The sequence below is a fragment of the Protopterus annectens genome, chromosome 3.part1 (assembly GCF_019279795.1).
Source record: "Protopterus annectens isolate FY-2018-M chromosome 3.part1, PAN1.0, whole genome shotgun sequence".
In the NCBI taxonomy this organism is placed as follows: Eukaryota; Metazoa; Chordata; order Ceratodontiformes; family Protopteridae; genus Protopterus; species Protopterus annectens.
The window spans coordinates 640,438,129-640,455,862 of NC_056732.1; positions in this window are offsets into that span (position 1 = coordinate 640,438,129).

Below are 17,734 nucleotides of genomic sequence, written 5' to 3' on the forward strand. Positions count from 1 at the left end.
TATATCTAGGGCTGGATTCATTTACAGTTACATGAAGTGCAGTTATTGTGTACATTAGTAGAACAAAGGTAAATGGCAGATTATGCTAATGGAAGCATAAGTAGCTGAATTGCATTCTGATTAACCAATCCAACATGGTGGAGCAGTTCAGGAACCTATAAAAGAATTGTATAAACTCAGTGAAGTTATTTGCCCTGAAATCCAAAACTGTTTGCATTATAGCCACAATTACAAACATAAAGAAATCCATATTGGCAATATGTGCTGCCATTATAAACCTCTATATGAACAGACTTTAATTCAAGGTGCTGCTGCTGACAGACTTTGGATAAGAAGAAGAAGGGGATTTAGATCCTGTCTGACTTATAACGGACTTCATGACACAAAAGTTGTAGAGTGATACTGGATAGACAGGGAAATACTAGTGGAAATATTCAACCTATGCTGCCCTCACCTGAAGCCCCAAGGAAATTGTGGAGAGCCCATCCCAATGGAAATAAAGATTTGTGTGCCATTACCTATAATAGATATATGTACTTTCCAGAGACCCATGGGGAATATATTAGGGGTGCCACAGGCTTCAGCTTTCAAAATAATGCATCAATTTCTAAATGCAATGCCACAACATGTTTCCTATATATCCCACAGAAGAATCCAAAAACATGCAGGAATGTTATGCAATACCACACTTCCCTGAAATTTTGGGGGCCATAGATTGCACAAACATAGAAAAAAAAGCTACACCTGGTGAACAGGGAAGGAGGTACAGCAACAGAAAAGGATACCACTCTATAAACAGTCAGGTGGTCTGTAATGCTGAAGGTATCATATACAGTGATTGTGCAGGTAACACAGGCAGTTTTCGCATCTCACACATATTGCACACCTGTGAGATCTACACAAGATTTGCTAAGGGTGACTTTCCTCAAGGGCATCTAGTGAAGGATACAGGTTATTTCCTTAAATCATGGCTCAAGACATCAATGAGAAACTCACATAACACTACCGAGCAAGGATACAGTGATGCTCATGCTCAATCTAGGAACATCATAGAATGCGTATAGGGCTCAATCCAATCAAGTTTCCAGTGTCTAGACACCTCAGAAGGTGACATGCAGTGTGAACCAGCCACCTCTGCTGAAAAACCTGCAGCCTGTTTTATGTTGCACAAGATCATTCTCAGGAGACAACTTCAATAAGGACTACTAGGGACAGGACCACAGTTCCCACTACCACAAGGAGGGTCAGCAGCTGCAGCAAATACATGAGGTAGTTTCAGACAGCACCACCAGCTGCAAATGCTGCTGGCAGATATAGGTGTGTATGGCATGGCTCTGGCTAAGAGGCAAAGAATAGCACATAAACTGAATACATAAAAGAAAGAGTAGCAGCCTTAGCACATGCAACATTTAAAAGTATGCCTGCCAAACTCACAAACTTTACTTAACCATGTAATGATTGTATTCTGTTAGCATCAGATACAGGCAACTCCCCAAGGAGATGCCTTTTATCTTCATTATTACCAAGGGAAGTCAGGAATCTATATAGAAAAAACAATGATTACTGTGTCATGCAAATTTTCCTATTTCCCTAAGGTGATACATGTCCCAGGTGTACAGGAATGCAGTAATAGCTTATGACTGATGTTTGCAATACACAGCTATGTGCATCAGGCATTTCAGATGGCCACTGTATATTAGCCAAGAGTCAAGGGTAGCATCATTTGCACAAATATAACAGTAAGTAAAACTGAAACAACTAGTCTGACTGCATGAGTAACAACAGTACAGAAATACAGTGGTCAGCAATAACAGAAGCAACTTGCACAACTGATTATGAGCTATGATTAAAAGCATTTATTCTGCAATACATTTACATTAAATGAAGGGTCTGTGTAAGACAAATATGCAACCTAAATTTAGGTGGGGGGCAGGAGGGTAAGCCTGACACCAAAGAAGTGAATGTGTGCAAGTAAAACAAAAATGTATTCCTTAAATATTAATTAACATTAATATCCTTAAATATCAAATTTGCAGTGCCAGTAGCAAGACATGTTTAGCAGTCAATAGTACTGCATAGATGAGTAGAGTGTGTGTGTGTGTGTGTGTGTGTGTGTGTGTGTGTGTGTGTGTGTGTGTGTGTGTGTGTGTGTGTGTGTGTGTGTGTGTGTGTGTGTGTGTGTGTGGTGGTACGGGCAAGTATTTGTTGAATATGTTTGCCTCTGCATGAACAGAATCAAGCACTGTACTAGCACTACATAGACAGGTATGAGCCATGCATGGAGGACCAGTCAGTTCTGCGTCATTATCCCTGATGATGTGAACTACCTCTGCCAGGAGTTGCTCTGCTAACTGAGGGCCCTGACTAGAATTTGGGGTGCTACCTGAATGCGAGTGATGTCTGGTGGATGACCCCTCATCACAACTATGTCCAAGACCATAAACATATGGCCTACCATGTCTGGGTATGGACACCGCAATCACTAACAGAGCAGTGGAAGTATTGTCACTATGGGAGCAGGATCTTGCTCAGCCACGTTGGCTCTATGGTCACATGTATGCTGACCCTCCCCCAGCAGATGTTCCATTACAGATACTGCCTGATCCAGTATGTCATTCATCCTGTACAAGGAATCACCCACATAGTTTATACAGTTCTGGGTGTCAGAATACATAGTCTTTAGTATTTTCACTTCCTCTTCTGAGGCCCTTGTGGAATTTGCCTGTGTCTCAATGATGGCTCTACACATACCTCATGTGGCATCTACTGACACATGCATGAAGAGCAGTGTGGACAGCCTCCTCCAAGCAACTCTAGCAACCAGCCATTGTGGCAACTTGCCCTCATAATGGCTATTAGGAGAATCGAGCAATTCTACAGCTGAAGTAGCCACACTTCCCTGATCAACTGTGTCATCATCAACTGTCCATTGTCTGAGATATCTGCATCATGGGTCTGAGTAGGCATACTGACTGCATCCAAAATAGGGGAAGGAGATGTTGCAGATACAACTTCAATGTCAGACTGACCCTCTGCATCCCCAAATTCTGCCTCTTCATTGCTGCCATCATCATCAGATGCTACCGATACTCTGATATCAGGCAGCAGACGTCCCACAGTGCCACTGACAATATTTCCTACGATAAAGAGTAAGTGACTAAAAAAATAAAAAGAATAAATAAAGAACAAGCATAGAGTATGTTATGTGAAAAGAGTATTACAAATTAAAATATGCTAATACAAAGAAATGAAATTACTTTTAGTTACACATACATCTACCACTGACAGAAGAAACAGTAAACAATTGCCTTTATAGCTGCAAAATAAGATACATATCATAGAATTTGTTATTCTTCTCCCTCTCCATCTATGTCTCCTCTACCCCAGTGTTTCTGTGTGTGTGTGTGTGTGTGTGTGTGTGTGTGTGTGTGTGTGTGTGTGTGTGTGTGTGTGTGTGTGTGTGTGTGTGTGTGTGTGTGTGTGTGTGTGTGTGTGTGTGTGTGTGTGTGTGTGTGTGTGTGTGTGTGTATATATATATATATATATATATATATATATATATCTATATATATATATATATATATATATATATATATATATATATATATATATGTGTGTGTGTGTGTGTGTGTGTGTGTGTGTGTGTGTGTGTGTGTGTGTGTGTGTGCATATATATATATATATATATATATATATATATATCTATATATATATATGTGTATATATATCTATATATATATATATATATGTATGTATATATATATATATATATATATATATATATATATATATATATATGTATATATATATATATATATATATATATATATATATATATATATATATATATATATATATATATATATATATATATATATATATATATATATATATATACATACATATACATATACAGAGATATATAGATATATACATATGACAAACACACAAACTTAGATATGTATATAATGACAGTTATTTCTTTATATTGCATACCTACAAGTCCTGCAGTAGACACCCTTAGGCTGCCTTCCTCATCAGCACAAACATCAAGGATTCTGTGCAAGCCCTGTACCAAGCTGTCTGGACCTCTGACAGCTGACAGAAACTCTTCTGTTTCAGTCAGTGGTGGCTCGGTAGGAGGACATACGAACATCTGCCTAACATACAAAGCTATGTCAAACCCAGAGCTGTTGGACATGCTCCACTTAAAGAAATCCCAATCCCTCTGAGCTACATGCTCTAGGGAACTAAACCATGTCACCACAATAAACAGAACATGCCAGAGGGATCGATTCCTGTCCCAGAGACTTCCCATACTCTGGAATAAACTACCTATCTATATCAAACAAAGCTCCTCATTAGCACTCTTCAAGAAAAATCTTGATGATTGGATGGGAAATAGGAAATTCACCCCGGGGATCACCTCTGTGGCTCTGCATGACAGTGGCACAGGAAAATCATTTTCTTGGGTGGCAAAAGCCAGGGTACCTTTTTGGCTGTCTTGTATAGGCCCCAGGGCTGATAGCCTAGTACCTACCTATGAACAATTACAGCTGCCCAACAAATGGCTGCCAGAAAAGCAGGGAGAGTATCGATATTCATCAAACATACCCACACCTCCAGGTTGGTGGCAAAGCACGAAGTATCAGAGACTATCCATGTGCAACTAACAGTGGGTAAAACTGCCTTCCAGTTTATAGCCTGCTACAGACCACCCTCCCAAACCCAGGAACCCCACTCGGCCTTCCTGAGAACACTGGAAAATATGAAGGTCTCTCCAAACACCATTATATTGGGTGACTTCAACTACCCAAACATAGACTGGGAGCATTACTCTAGCTCCAACACCCTAGCCCAAATGTTCCTAGAATTTATAAACTCAAATGCTATGGAACAACTTGTTACCACTCCCACAAGAGTGGAAAACATACTGGACCTGATCATCACCAACATGGGGACTCTGTGCCCCAGACCAGAAGTGTATCCCTCACTGGTAAGATCAGACCATAAACTAATCTCACTGGATATTCTCATCCCGACCCCAACCCCTGCCCAGAAAACCACAGTGAAAAACTTCTCTAAAGCAAATTTCACACTCCTCAAAACCGAGGTGGAATCCTTCAAAGCCCCCAGGCCTGTGGAAAATATGGCCCAGACCGCAGAATCCTTTATAAACGCATTCTATGAACACCTTCAGGAATGCATGGATCATGCGATCCCAAATAAAACCAAGACCCAATCCTCAAAAGGCAGACGTCCTGTCTGGTGGACCCCAGCCATAAAAAAACTATACAATAGAAGGAGGAAGCTACTTAATGATAGAGCAAAATCCCAAAAAGGGAAGGCATCACTGATCAGTATTAGCAAAAAACTACGGGCACTCATAAAATTGTCTAAGGCCAGCTTCGAGAGAAAAATTGCACAGGACACTAAGGATAATCACAAGGCTTTCTTTAGTTATGTTAGGAACCTGGGTGGTAATTCCCAGATATGCTCAGAATTAGTCCAAAATGACAAAAAATACACTGAACCCACAGACATTGCCAACATCCTAGCTGACAGGTTCAGCGCAAACTTCTCCCTCCCCCTCCCCATCAAAAGGGCAAATATCTATCCCAGCATAGTGCTGCCCCCCTGACATCTCAGATGCTCAGGTAAGAGCCGCCCTCTCCAAAGCAAAAAACACAGCATCAATGGGACCAGACAGTGTCCCGGGCTGCGTCCTACATGAACTCCAAGAAGAGCTAAACCCAAACATAAAACTACTGTTCAATCTCAGTCTTACTACAGGATATGTGCCCAAAGAGTGGCGTACAGCAACAGTGGTCCCTCTCCATAAAGGTGGTGCCTCAACGGATCCTGGAAACTATCACCCCATAAGCCTGACTAGCTTGGTCTGCAAAGCTATGGAAAGGATCATCATGGACCTCATAAATAAAGATATTGGGGACCTACATTCACTGGATCCTACCCAGTTCGGCTTTGTTAAGGGCAGATACTGCCTCTTAAACCTGGTTAATTTCTTTGAAAAAGTCACCAAGGCGATTGACGAAGGGAAGGTGATCCACACAGCCTACCTGGACCTCGCAAAAGCCTTCGATACAATACCCCACTCGGGCATTATAGATAAGCTCAACAGCTTAAATATAAACCCCTATGTCACTAGATGGATTGCAAACTGGCTCAAGGACAGAACCCACATGGTTAGAATTGCTGGAGCCATGTCAGACTCCAAACCAGTTACAAGTGGTGTCCCACAAGGCTCAGTCCTGGGACCTCTCTTGTTCGGTATATATTTCTCGGAGGTACAGGCCAACATGGAAGGACTGTGGCTGACCAAGTTCGCAGATGACTGCAAACTGGGCCATAATCGACTCTCCAGCCGACACAAGCATCCTCCAAAAGGGCCTCATAGAAACAGACAACTGGTGCCAGAGCCATGGCCTCAAGCTAAATGCCAAAAAGTGTATAGTCATCCCCTTTGGCAAAAACAAAGTGCTCACAAATTACCACGTAGGTGGTAATCCATTAAGTACAGAAGAAGTAATTAGGGACCTGGGGACCCAAGTTGATAGCAATCTCTCATTTGACAACCACGTGGCCAAAGTGGTTAGAAAAACATTTTATATAGCCCACCTAATCATGAAGGGATTCACATCTAGATCAGGGGAGGTCATCGTGCCTCTTTACTCATCCCTCATCAGGCCCATAATTGAGTACAATGCCCCTTTTGGGATGTACCTTACCAGACACCTGCAGCAACTGGAAAGACCCCAAAAGTACCTCACCAAGAGGATCAAATGGCTCAAACAGATGCCATATGCTGCTCGGTTAAAGAAACTCCAGCTCTACTCAGTGGCATACCGCCTGTTCAGAGGCGATCTGTGCCTGACGTATAAAGCCATGTCCAACCCGGAATTAATGGACATGCTGCACCTCAGAAAATCCAAATCCCATCGAGCTACACGCTCGAGAGACTTGAACCTCAGCACTGAAATAAATAGGACATGTTGGACGGACAGATTCATAACCCATAGGCTCCCTTCACTCTGGAATAAAATCCCAGTCCAGGTTAGGCAGAGTCCCTCATTGACTCTCTTCAAGAGGAATCTTGATGAGTGGATGGGAGATCGTAGGTTTACCCCTGGTATCACTTCTGTGTCACTGTTAGACAGAGGCACAGTATACTAACCTCAAAAAAGGGCATAGCAAAATAAATATAAAATGGGTGGCGAAAGCCAAACACATTCTGGCTAGGCTTATAAATGCCCTAGGGCAGATAGCCTAGTATGAACCTATGAACCTATAATCATATTACTGGCCCTAATTCTTATTTTGGAATATGTACATCCATGGCTTCACACTGCATTAACATCATTCATCAGCTGCTCCCATATATGATCACAGGAGGCCTGCTCACTCCTGTCTCTCTCAAATAGGCCTGGATGCAAACATCATTCTCATAGTCATTGCATTGTAGGTTATGGGGAGCAGATGTCTTGTGTACCATAGCCCTCTAGGAGAGGAAACATAAAAGAAGAATTGATTGCTAAACCCAAAAAAAAAAAAAAAAAATATATATATATATATATATATATATATATATATATATATATATATATATATATATATATATATATGGGTCTACTTCTGTTCATAAAACAAGTTTTTTTGAATAACAGAAGTATGAACCTACTTCAGCGAAAGTGCACTTAACCAAAAGTGCACTTTCATACCAGGAGACAAAACAGACAACCTCTGCAAACACACTTTCCCGGTCACAAAAGCATGGCACACTGGAGAAAAGGAAATATACCCATTTCCCCACTGTAGTCTGATCTCAGAGTTAGTATATATAAGTAGGGAGGTGTATGTGTATATATATATATATATATATATATATATATATGTATATATATATATATATATATATATATATATATATATATATATATATATGTATATATATATATATATATATATATATATATATATATATATATATATATATATATATGTATATACATATATATATATGGGTCTCTTTTTTAGCATTGAAAACCCACATACCCAAAAACGATAACACTGAGACAGAAACATTAAACCATCACTTATTCAACTCCACACATTGCACACAACACCGAAAATTTACTGAGGGAAAATAACCAGTCAGCCAACAAGCTCAAGGAATCATACACAAACACTTTGAACCCACACAACTAGGGGCCTTTACCTGGTCTATATTAGATAATTGAACTTTCAAAAGTGTGACTGTCATAATCGAACTTTTAAAAGTTTGAACATCTAATAAAAAAAATGAGCTGCACAAAATAACCTACCTGAACATCCCCCGCTCTTTAAATATACCAACTCCGTGATCTCACTACGGTGCAGAAAAGGGAAAACTTCCCATTCTGTGCTGTACGGAGATCACCTTTAAAATGGTCAAACTTTCAAAAATTCATTCATATGTTGTCGACCATATGGCACTCGAACTTCTGAAAGTTCGATTATCTAATATAGACCTGCCTTCACCATACTTCTCTAACTTTTACAGCAAGAAATCTTCACAAAGTCATAAATAATGGGGGTAGAAAGGCCCAAAAATAGAGACAACTTTTAAATAATGCTCTCACAAACTTAGAAAGTTGATAGAATAACAGGTTTTGTTTTAGCATGAGATTTATGAAGGGTATAAAGTCTGAAACTCAAATGTCTTTCATTATTTTTTACTTTATTCTTTAATGTCGTGCCAATAATTTGCCAGAAAACTACAATTGTATAAGAAATGGACTAAAAATATGAGGCAAAAATCTGGACATTCTGCAAAAATCTGTACCGTTGAGAGGTATGGGCTTCATCCACCACACCCCTACCTAATTATACCAACTCAGAGATTGCACTATTGTGGGGAAAACGGCAAACACTGAAATGTTGGCCGACTGGCTCCTTTTTTCCTTTTCTAGGTAAATTGTCGATTATATGAGGAGTCGTTTAAATGAAGATGCAGCGTTTTCATCTCGGTGTTATCATTTTCAGGTATGTGGGTTTTTGATCTTATTAGGTAAACCCATATATATATATATATATATATATATATATATATATATATATATATAAATATGTATATATATATATATATATATATATATATATATATATATATAAATATATAAATATATATATATATATATATATATATATATATATATATATATATATACATATATATAGGTTCATAGGTTCATAGGTAGGTACTAGGCTATCTGCCTGAAGGTATTTATAAGCCTAGCCAGAATGTGTTGGCTTTCACCACCACCTTAGATTAGTTCCCTGTGCATCTGTCCAGCAGAGCCATTGAAGTGATCCCTGGGGAAAACTTTCTGTTTCCCATCCACTCGTCAAGGTTTCTCTTGAAGAGGGTTAGTGAGGAGCTCTGCCTAATGTAGACTGGAAACTTGTTCCAGAGCATGGAAAGTCTCTGGGACAGGAATCTATCCTTTCAGCATGTCCTACTTATTGTTGTGGTGAGGATTAGATCCCTGGTTTTCTTTAGTTGTATCATGTCCATCATTTCTGGGTTGGACATGGCCTTGTATGTCGGGCAGAGATCACCTCTGAGTAGGTGGTATGCAACCGAGTACAGCTGGAGTTTATTCAGTCGAGCTTCATAGGGCATCTGTTTGAGGCCAGTGATCATCTTGGTGAGGTACTTTTGTGTTCTTTCCAGCTGTTGCAGGTGTCTTGTAAGGTACATCCCAAATGGGGCATTGTACTCTATGATGGGTCTGATGAGTGATGTATAGAGGGGCACAATGACCTCTTTTTATCTGGATGCAAACCCTTTTGTGATTAGGTGGGCAACATAGAAGGATTTTCTAACTACATTGGCAATGTGATTATCAATGGAGAGGTTACTATCTACTTGAGTTCCCAGATCCCTTATTACATCTTCCATATTTAGGGTGCTACCACCTATGTGGTAGTTTGTGGGTACTTTGTTTTTTCCAAAGGGGGTGACTATGCACTTTTTGTCATTTAGCTTGAGGCCATAGTTTTGACACCAGGTATCTGTCTCAGTGACACCCTTTTGGAGGATGTTTTTGTCCACTGGAGAGTCAATTATAGCCCCTAGTTTGCAGTTGTCTGTGAACCTGGTTAGCCATAGTCCTTCTGTGCTTGCCTGTAGCTCTGAGAAGTATATGCCGAACAGGAGGGGTCCTAGGACTGAGCCCTGGGGAATGCAACTTGTAACCGGTTTAGAGTCAGACCTAGCTCCCGCAACTCTTACCATGTGGGTTCTGTCCATGAGCCATTTGGCAACCCATCTCGTGATGTAGGGGTTTATCTTCAGGCTGGAGAGCTTGTCTAAAATACCTGATTGGGAAATGGTATCAAAAGCCTTTGCAAAGTCTAGGTAGGCTGTGTGGACCACCTTTCCCTCATCAATAGCCTTGGTAACTGTCTCAAAGAAGTCCACCAGGTTTAGGAGGCATGATCTGCCCTTAACAAAGCCATACTGGGTAGGGTCCAGTGCTTGGAGGTTCTCAATGCATCTGTTTATGAGATCCATGATGATGTGCTCCATAGCCTTGCAGATCAAGCTAGTCAGGTGCATAGGTTGATAGTTCCCATGGTCTGTTGTGGCTCCAACTTTGTGGAGCAGAATAACCATTGCTGTGCGCCACTCTGTGAGCACATAGCCTGTGGAGAGGCTGAGTTTGAACAGTGTTTATAGGTGACGGGTTAGTTCATCTTTGAGCTCATGTAGGACGCTGCCTGGGACACTGTCTGGTCCCATTGATGCTGTGTTTTTGGCTTTGGAGAGGGTTGTTTTAACATGAATATCTATGATTTCAGGGGCAGTAAATTCTTCTGGGGTGAGAGGGTGGTGAAGTTTGTACTGAACCTGTCTGCCAGGATGTTGGCGATATCAGTCAGTTCAGTGTATTTTGTGCCTTTCTGCACTAACTCCGAGAAGATCTGAGAATTGCCCCTTAGATTCCTGACATAGCTAAAGAATGCCTTGTGGTTATCTTTGGAGTCCTTGGCAATTTTTCTTTTGAAGCTAGCCTTGGATGATTTTATGAGGGATCATAGTTTCTTGCTGCTACTGATCAGGGATGTTTTCCCTTCTTGGGATTTTACTCTTTTCTGTACTAGTTTCCTCCTTCTATTGTATATCTTGTTTATGGCAGGGGTCCACCAGACTGGTTTCCTTTAATTGGAGGAGTAAGCCTTGGTTTTGCTTGGGATAGCATGATCCATGCATTCTTGTAGGTGCCCGTAGAGTGCATTAGTAAAGGATTTTGCAGCTTGGACAGCATTATCCTTTGGCATGGGGGCTTTGAAACTTTCTACCTCGGTCTTAAGTAAAGTGAAGTTTGCTTTTGAAAAGTTTTTCACTGTGGTTTCTTTGACCAGGGGTGAGGGCTGAATGGGGATATCCAGAGTGATTCATTTATTGTCAGATCTAACCATGAAGGAGTTGACCTCCGGTGTGGAACACCGGTTGCCCATGTTGGTGATGACCAGGTCCAATATGTTGTCACCTCTGGTGGGGGTGTTGACCACTTGATCCAGGGTGTTTGAGTTTATAAATTTTAGGAAATGTTGGGCAAGGTAGTTAGTACTTGAGTAGTTCTCCCAGTTAATGTTTGGGTAATTCAAATTACTGAATATCAGGGTGTTTGGTAGGACCTTTATGTTTCCCAGTGTTTCCAGAAATGTAGAATGGGGGTCCTGGGACATGGTGGGTGATCTGTAGCAAGCTACAATTTAAATTGCAGTTTTGCCCTTTGTTAATTGCACATGGATGATCTCTGAAGCATCGTGCTGTGCCACTAACCTGGAGGTGTGTGCATCCTTGATGAATATGGATACGCCCCCACCTTTTGTATTTCAATCCAGGTTTTGTGGCTGAAATGTTTGGCATGAATTGTAGCCTGGTAGTGCTGCGGTGCTCTCTGAAGTGTTAAACAAGGTTTCTGTTCCTGCACAAATATCGATTTTTTTTCCATACTGAGGAGTGCCTCGAGTGCATGCATTTTGAGGTTTCGACTTCTGGCATCGAGTAGCATCACCCTCAGTTTTTTGTTACTTGTGCTATTTATGGTGGTGGGTTTGTCTTTTGAGCCTTGCCTAAAAAAGGCAGTATGGGGGTGGCGAGAGCCTTAGACAGTATCCGAAAGCCTAAGGGTGACAGGTGCAAGCCATCTCTAGTGAAGCAGCATGGCTTGTCGTGCATGTCACCCCAGGCTGACAGACACTGGATCCCCTTTGAATGACACCAGAAGCCTAGCCAGTTGTTGAAATTGATAATTTTTCCTTGTACCTTGGTATCATTCTTGGTGAGGGCAGGATGCTACTCAGGGTCCAGGTCATAGCAGCCTGGGCTACTTGATCAGAGAGCTACTCCATGTCTCTTTTTATGTAGTCCAGGGAGGTACAGCTCAGGTCATTCACACCAACATGGACAATGATGGAGAAATATTTGTACTTGTTCTGGAGTAACCTGAGTGCTTGTGTTATGTGGCGGATCCTGGCACCCAACAGGCAGCTAACAGTAACCTTCTCCTTGTTCAGCCTAGTGAGTGGGACGTCAGTGTGCCGGACTATAGAGTCACCTATTACTAGTGTGTTGGGTATGTTATTTTGCCTTAAGGGCTGTGATTGCGTGGCACACTGGTTTTGTGAAGTATGTGTTTCTTGGTTTGTGTTGGGGGGGTAGAGGTTGCTTGGATGTCTGCTTTAGAGGTCTCTGTTGCTCCTGCAGCTTTTTATTTAGAGCCTCCGAGTACGTTTTCATGTATTTATGTTTATTTTTTGCTAGTGCTGGTTTTATAGGTCTGTGTGAGACTGGTGGTGTGATGCAATTCTCTTCTCCTCTTGACTGCCTGGTCCAGTCTTAGGTTGAGAGAGCTTAGCCTCCAGTTTGGCTGCATAATTGCATCTCTCGCATGTATTAGTGTTTGGTGGTAAGAGGAGAGGGTTGTCTGTGTACATGAGGTAGTTGTAACGTTTCCTCAAAATGCCCAAATTCACCAGCTGGACCGGAGACTACACCTGAAACTGCCCTTTGGACATGCCTGGATAGGTACAGTAAACAGTTTTACTGATTGGTTGGTAAGGTCGAATAGAGAGCCTTGTCCTTCTCTAAAATATAGGAGGATCTAGTGCTAAAGTTTATTAGTTCTTGCAATGAGTTTTGAGCAAGTTCCAGGCTGAGAACTGAATGGTTTGAGTGCTTAAGTTGAAAGTCTGTCTAGTTCCAAGGGAAAAATTGAAGGTTAGACTTTGTGGAGCAGGGAATAGTTATACCCTAGCTAACTGGTGCTGCCCAGCTCACAAAACTGTGCAAATGCGGGTTTTATAGCAGGGAGACGGAAGAGATAGAAATTAGCCCAAAATGGCCAATAAACTACTAATTTCTGGGCTGAAACCACTCCTCCAGGGACAGATAGGCTGCTCAAAGCTCCCCTCTCTCACAGGTGAACAGAGAAACTTCCTTCTATCCAATTAAGATATGGGCAAACACAGAAACTTGTAACACAGCCCAGAATTCAGCACTAACCTAAAAACTGGACTATACAAGCTTAGAAAGACAGGAAAACAAGTATATCTATTTTTTCAGAAAATAAAGCAGATACAATCATAAAAACACTTTAAATGCACAAAAATGGCTATCACACTTGAATGTGTAGCCTACAACAGTTAAACAGGTAATTTAAACACAAAAATGACTTTGTTAAAGTGCAGGCAGTAAAATAAGTACAATATGTAGCTGAAACAAGCTTTTTAAATCACAGAAACTCTAAAACATCGACATTTTAGGTAGAATTAGCTAAAGGCAGCATGAAAATGCAGAAAAATGATACTTAATCACTCCAAAGTCTCTCTTCTGTCTCTCTGCTGCTGTAGAACTCTGCAGGGCACCAGGCAGGAGCTTGCTGAGCTGTATACATGCGCAAAAACCTCACAAATAAGGGTTTTATAGCAGGGAAATGAAAGAGATAGAAATTAGCCCAAAATGGCCAATAAGCTACTAATTTCCGGGCTTTGTGTGTGTGTGTGTGTGTGTGTGTGTGTGTGTGTGTGTGTGTGTGTGTGTGTGTGTGTGTGTGCGCGCGTGCGTGTGCACGTTTGCGTGTGTGTGTCCATCTATCATACAAAAAAAAATGAAAAAGGAAGACTTCATATGAGTACAACTTTTTCACAGATTCCCTCTTCCCCTAATTGCAAGAGAAAGAAATAACTTGATTGTTAATTTTAAACACACACACACACACACACACACACACACACACACACACACACACACACACACACACACAAAATCTATGAATGCATCCATCCATCATACACAAAATACATGAAAAAGGAACGCTTCATATATGTACACACAACTTGATACAGATTTTCCTCTTCCTCACCACAATGTAAAAGAAAGAAAGAACTTAATAATAAATTCATAGCAGGAGAAACATTTCTGTCAGTTTATAGTAGAGTGCAGCATTAAGAAAAATAATGTATACCTTTCAAGCAAAAATGGTTAATTTTTCGTGTGATAACTTCCATGAATGGCAGCCAGGTGGACATCAGAGCATGAACATAATTGTCTGTGCTTATAATGCAAAAATTCATGACCTTGGTAATAATTAATACAACAGTCTTCTAAACAAATTGGCCATATTTCAAAATTGAAATTTCCATTAAACTGCAGGGCCAAAAAATAAATGTGATATACATGACCCAACAACTATGGTGAGTAAAGCAGACACTAAATCAATGCATGTATTGAAAAGTGCAATTCATAATTAAGGTAAAATACAATTTGTTCATAATGACAAGGGTCTATATTATATCCTCGAATGCTTAAAAAAGCGAACGCTGATTGATCGAACATATTTTCACGAAACTGCAAAATATCGAAGCAGCAGAAACTCAAATTTTTTCCTAGGGAAATAATTCGGTTGTCCGTTTCTGTTGCTTCGGTATTTTCAGTGTTATGGTGAAAAGTTACCGGTCGGATTCAGGTAAGTGTGCGATTGTGTGGATATGAGTGTTAGGGTGATTTAGGTGAGTTAGGGTTAGAGCTTGGGTTAGGTGTATGTGCGATTGAGTGGACATGAGGCTTGGGGCGGATTTAAGTGAGTTAGGGTTAGGGAGCAGGTGAGGTGAGTGTGCGATAGTGACAGACCTTAGGGTTAGGGTTTAGGTAAGTGTTAGTGGTGTGTGCATAGTTTAGTGTAGGGTTAGGTATCAAATTTTAAGTGTATGTGTGTGGATTTCTGTTTGTTTGGTGTGCTTGTGTTGTGTGTATGTGTTTTGGATCAGCGATTTTTTTCCCTGGGAAAAAAATCGCTGATCTGACAGTTTGAGATTGTAAGCTTTCGCTTAAATTAGGTCGATCAATCAGCGTTCGCTTTTTTAAGTGTTCGATGATATAATATAGACCCTAATGACAATCTACCTCAGCAGCAAGTCAGTTGTGAAAGAAGCAACAAGTTTACAAAGCAAGTAGCTGTAAATAGCAGCATCAAGCATTCTGGATCCAAACAGTCTCCCGTGCTATGATATAAGTTCCTAATTTACATATTTACCTTTATGTAGGCAGGAGGCTGGTATAATGGTTAAGGTTTTTGTAGGTGGGAAGCTGGTATAATGGTTTTAGTGTTTACCTTACAGACATATGGTACAGGGTTTAATTATTACATGGGGTAATTGGCTAAGCTTAAAATGGCCCATGACAGCAGAAAGCTTAACATTATTCTATGAACCTACACAGTGCAGATACAGTCCTATTAGCTATGTGAGTATGAAAATGATGTGTGAACTCAGCTTATACGAATTCCACAATCTGCATTGTGTGGGGAATGTAAACATAGTGTAAGGAGCTACTCAACTGCATGCATATGCTCTACCTCTGTAAGGACGAGCACTGAGAAGTATTACCTGGTAAGTGTTGCTAGTGTGAATGATTTGTCTGACTGCAGTATCAATCAGTTTTTCACAGTCAGTCCTCTTTCATGTTCACTTACTGAGGATGTGTCAGGGAGAAGGGACTCCGAAAGTTTGAGACTACTACTGTCTGACTTAGGAGAACAACATTCCTAATATTTATATGAATCATTTGTCAACAGTTTCTGTCTCTGAGCACTATTGTGTCTGCAATTCTATGGACTTAGATTACTCACTGAAACATATATTAACTGTAAAGCAAAGCACAAAGCAGTCTTGGTAGAGAAAAACAGATATGGAAATGATGTTTACAAAATAAAGATAAGAAAAGAGGTGCAATAGTCATTTTTTTATTTTATGTTGTGTGAGGAAAGAATATCTTTTCTGTTGCCAGTATCACAACCATCCTCCCATCTAACTGCAAATTACACAGGACAAAGGTTGCACTTGTAATGTCAATTGATACTATGTCAAATCTCGAGTATGTATGTAAAAAAGTGTGACACAAGTCTGCAGTTTTCTTTGAACTTTTTCTGTTTCTTGCAAGATGTCTCAGAGTGTAGCACCACAAGAGAGAGACAGTTTGCTGAATGTGACCATTCATTCATTTCCTATGGATTCACAAGCTGCTGACAAAGCTGTGGATGTGGAATTGCCATTCCGTCCGGATGAACAGAATTGTTTCTGGAGAGGTATGGTTAAGGATTTAATGGCAGCACCAACAATTATTACCATAGAAGCAGAGGACATTTCAGGGCTATCGGACACTATGCCCAGAGTCATTCTCAACAAGGAATGCTTGTTTAAAGACATAGAAGCTTCCCTTCTAAAATATAAAAAAATTCAGTGGGATACTGCCTTTTTGAAATACAGTTTGGATGTAAAACGGGTCCCTAAGGATCTGCAGGTACACAACACTCCTAATGGTATTTTTAGCAAAACTTTTCTTAACAAATGGCATAAGATCTGTGAGGACACAGGTTTGGTGTCCCTAAATGTGCTTAAGGAACACCACAAAGAAGAGGAGTGCAAGCTTGCAAACTGGATCGATGGACTTATATTCAAACTTAATTTATCTGCCTTACCAAAAGAAATTGGTAATATTCTAAGGCGAATACAGTCTAAAGTTAATGCCTTAGACAATTTTTTGAGGCAAAAGAAGGAGAAGAAAGTTGACAGGGATTGCAGGCTGTACAAAAAAAGGAAATGCCATTCCACCTCAAAACCGGCAGAATCAGCAAGCAACACCTCCGGTGAGCTGACGTCACCACAGAACGTTGCAAGAGGGGAGGAAGAAGCTGTTAGAGAGAATAGAGGCTTTCACCATCAATAAAGTAGCAGATTTTCCAAACCTTTTTTATCTCCTTGGCGCTTGAACCATCTGCAGGAGAAAAGAATAGTGCAACATGGCGAATGGGAGACTGTGACACCAGGGAAGCAAAATGTCCCACTGAGGAGGAATTTGAACAGTTACAACAATCCGACAGTGATGCAGATAGCTGAAACTTTGAACAAAGCCAGTGTTTACCCTTTGTTTTGCAGAGGGAAGAATCAGGAATGGCATCGAACACAGAGGTAATGCCTATAAATTTTAAAATATACAACTTGTCAAAAAGGGTTTGCACAGAAGCAGAGACTAACTAATTAAAAAAAGGTTTTAATTTTGTGCCCTCCAGAAGAGCAGACATTGTGGACACTGTTGTTAATTTAAAAGCATATACCAGAAAACTGAACTTAAAGTTGTTAATGGGGAATCAAGAAGGTAAGCAAA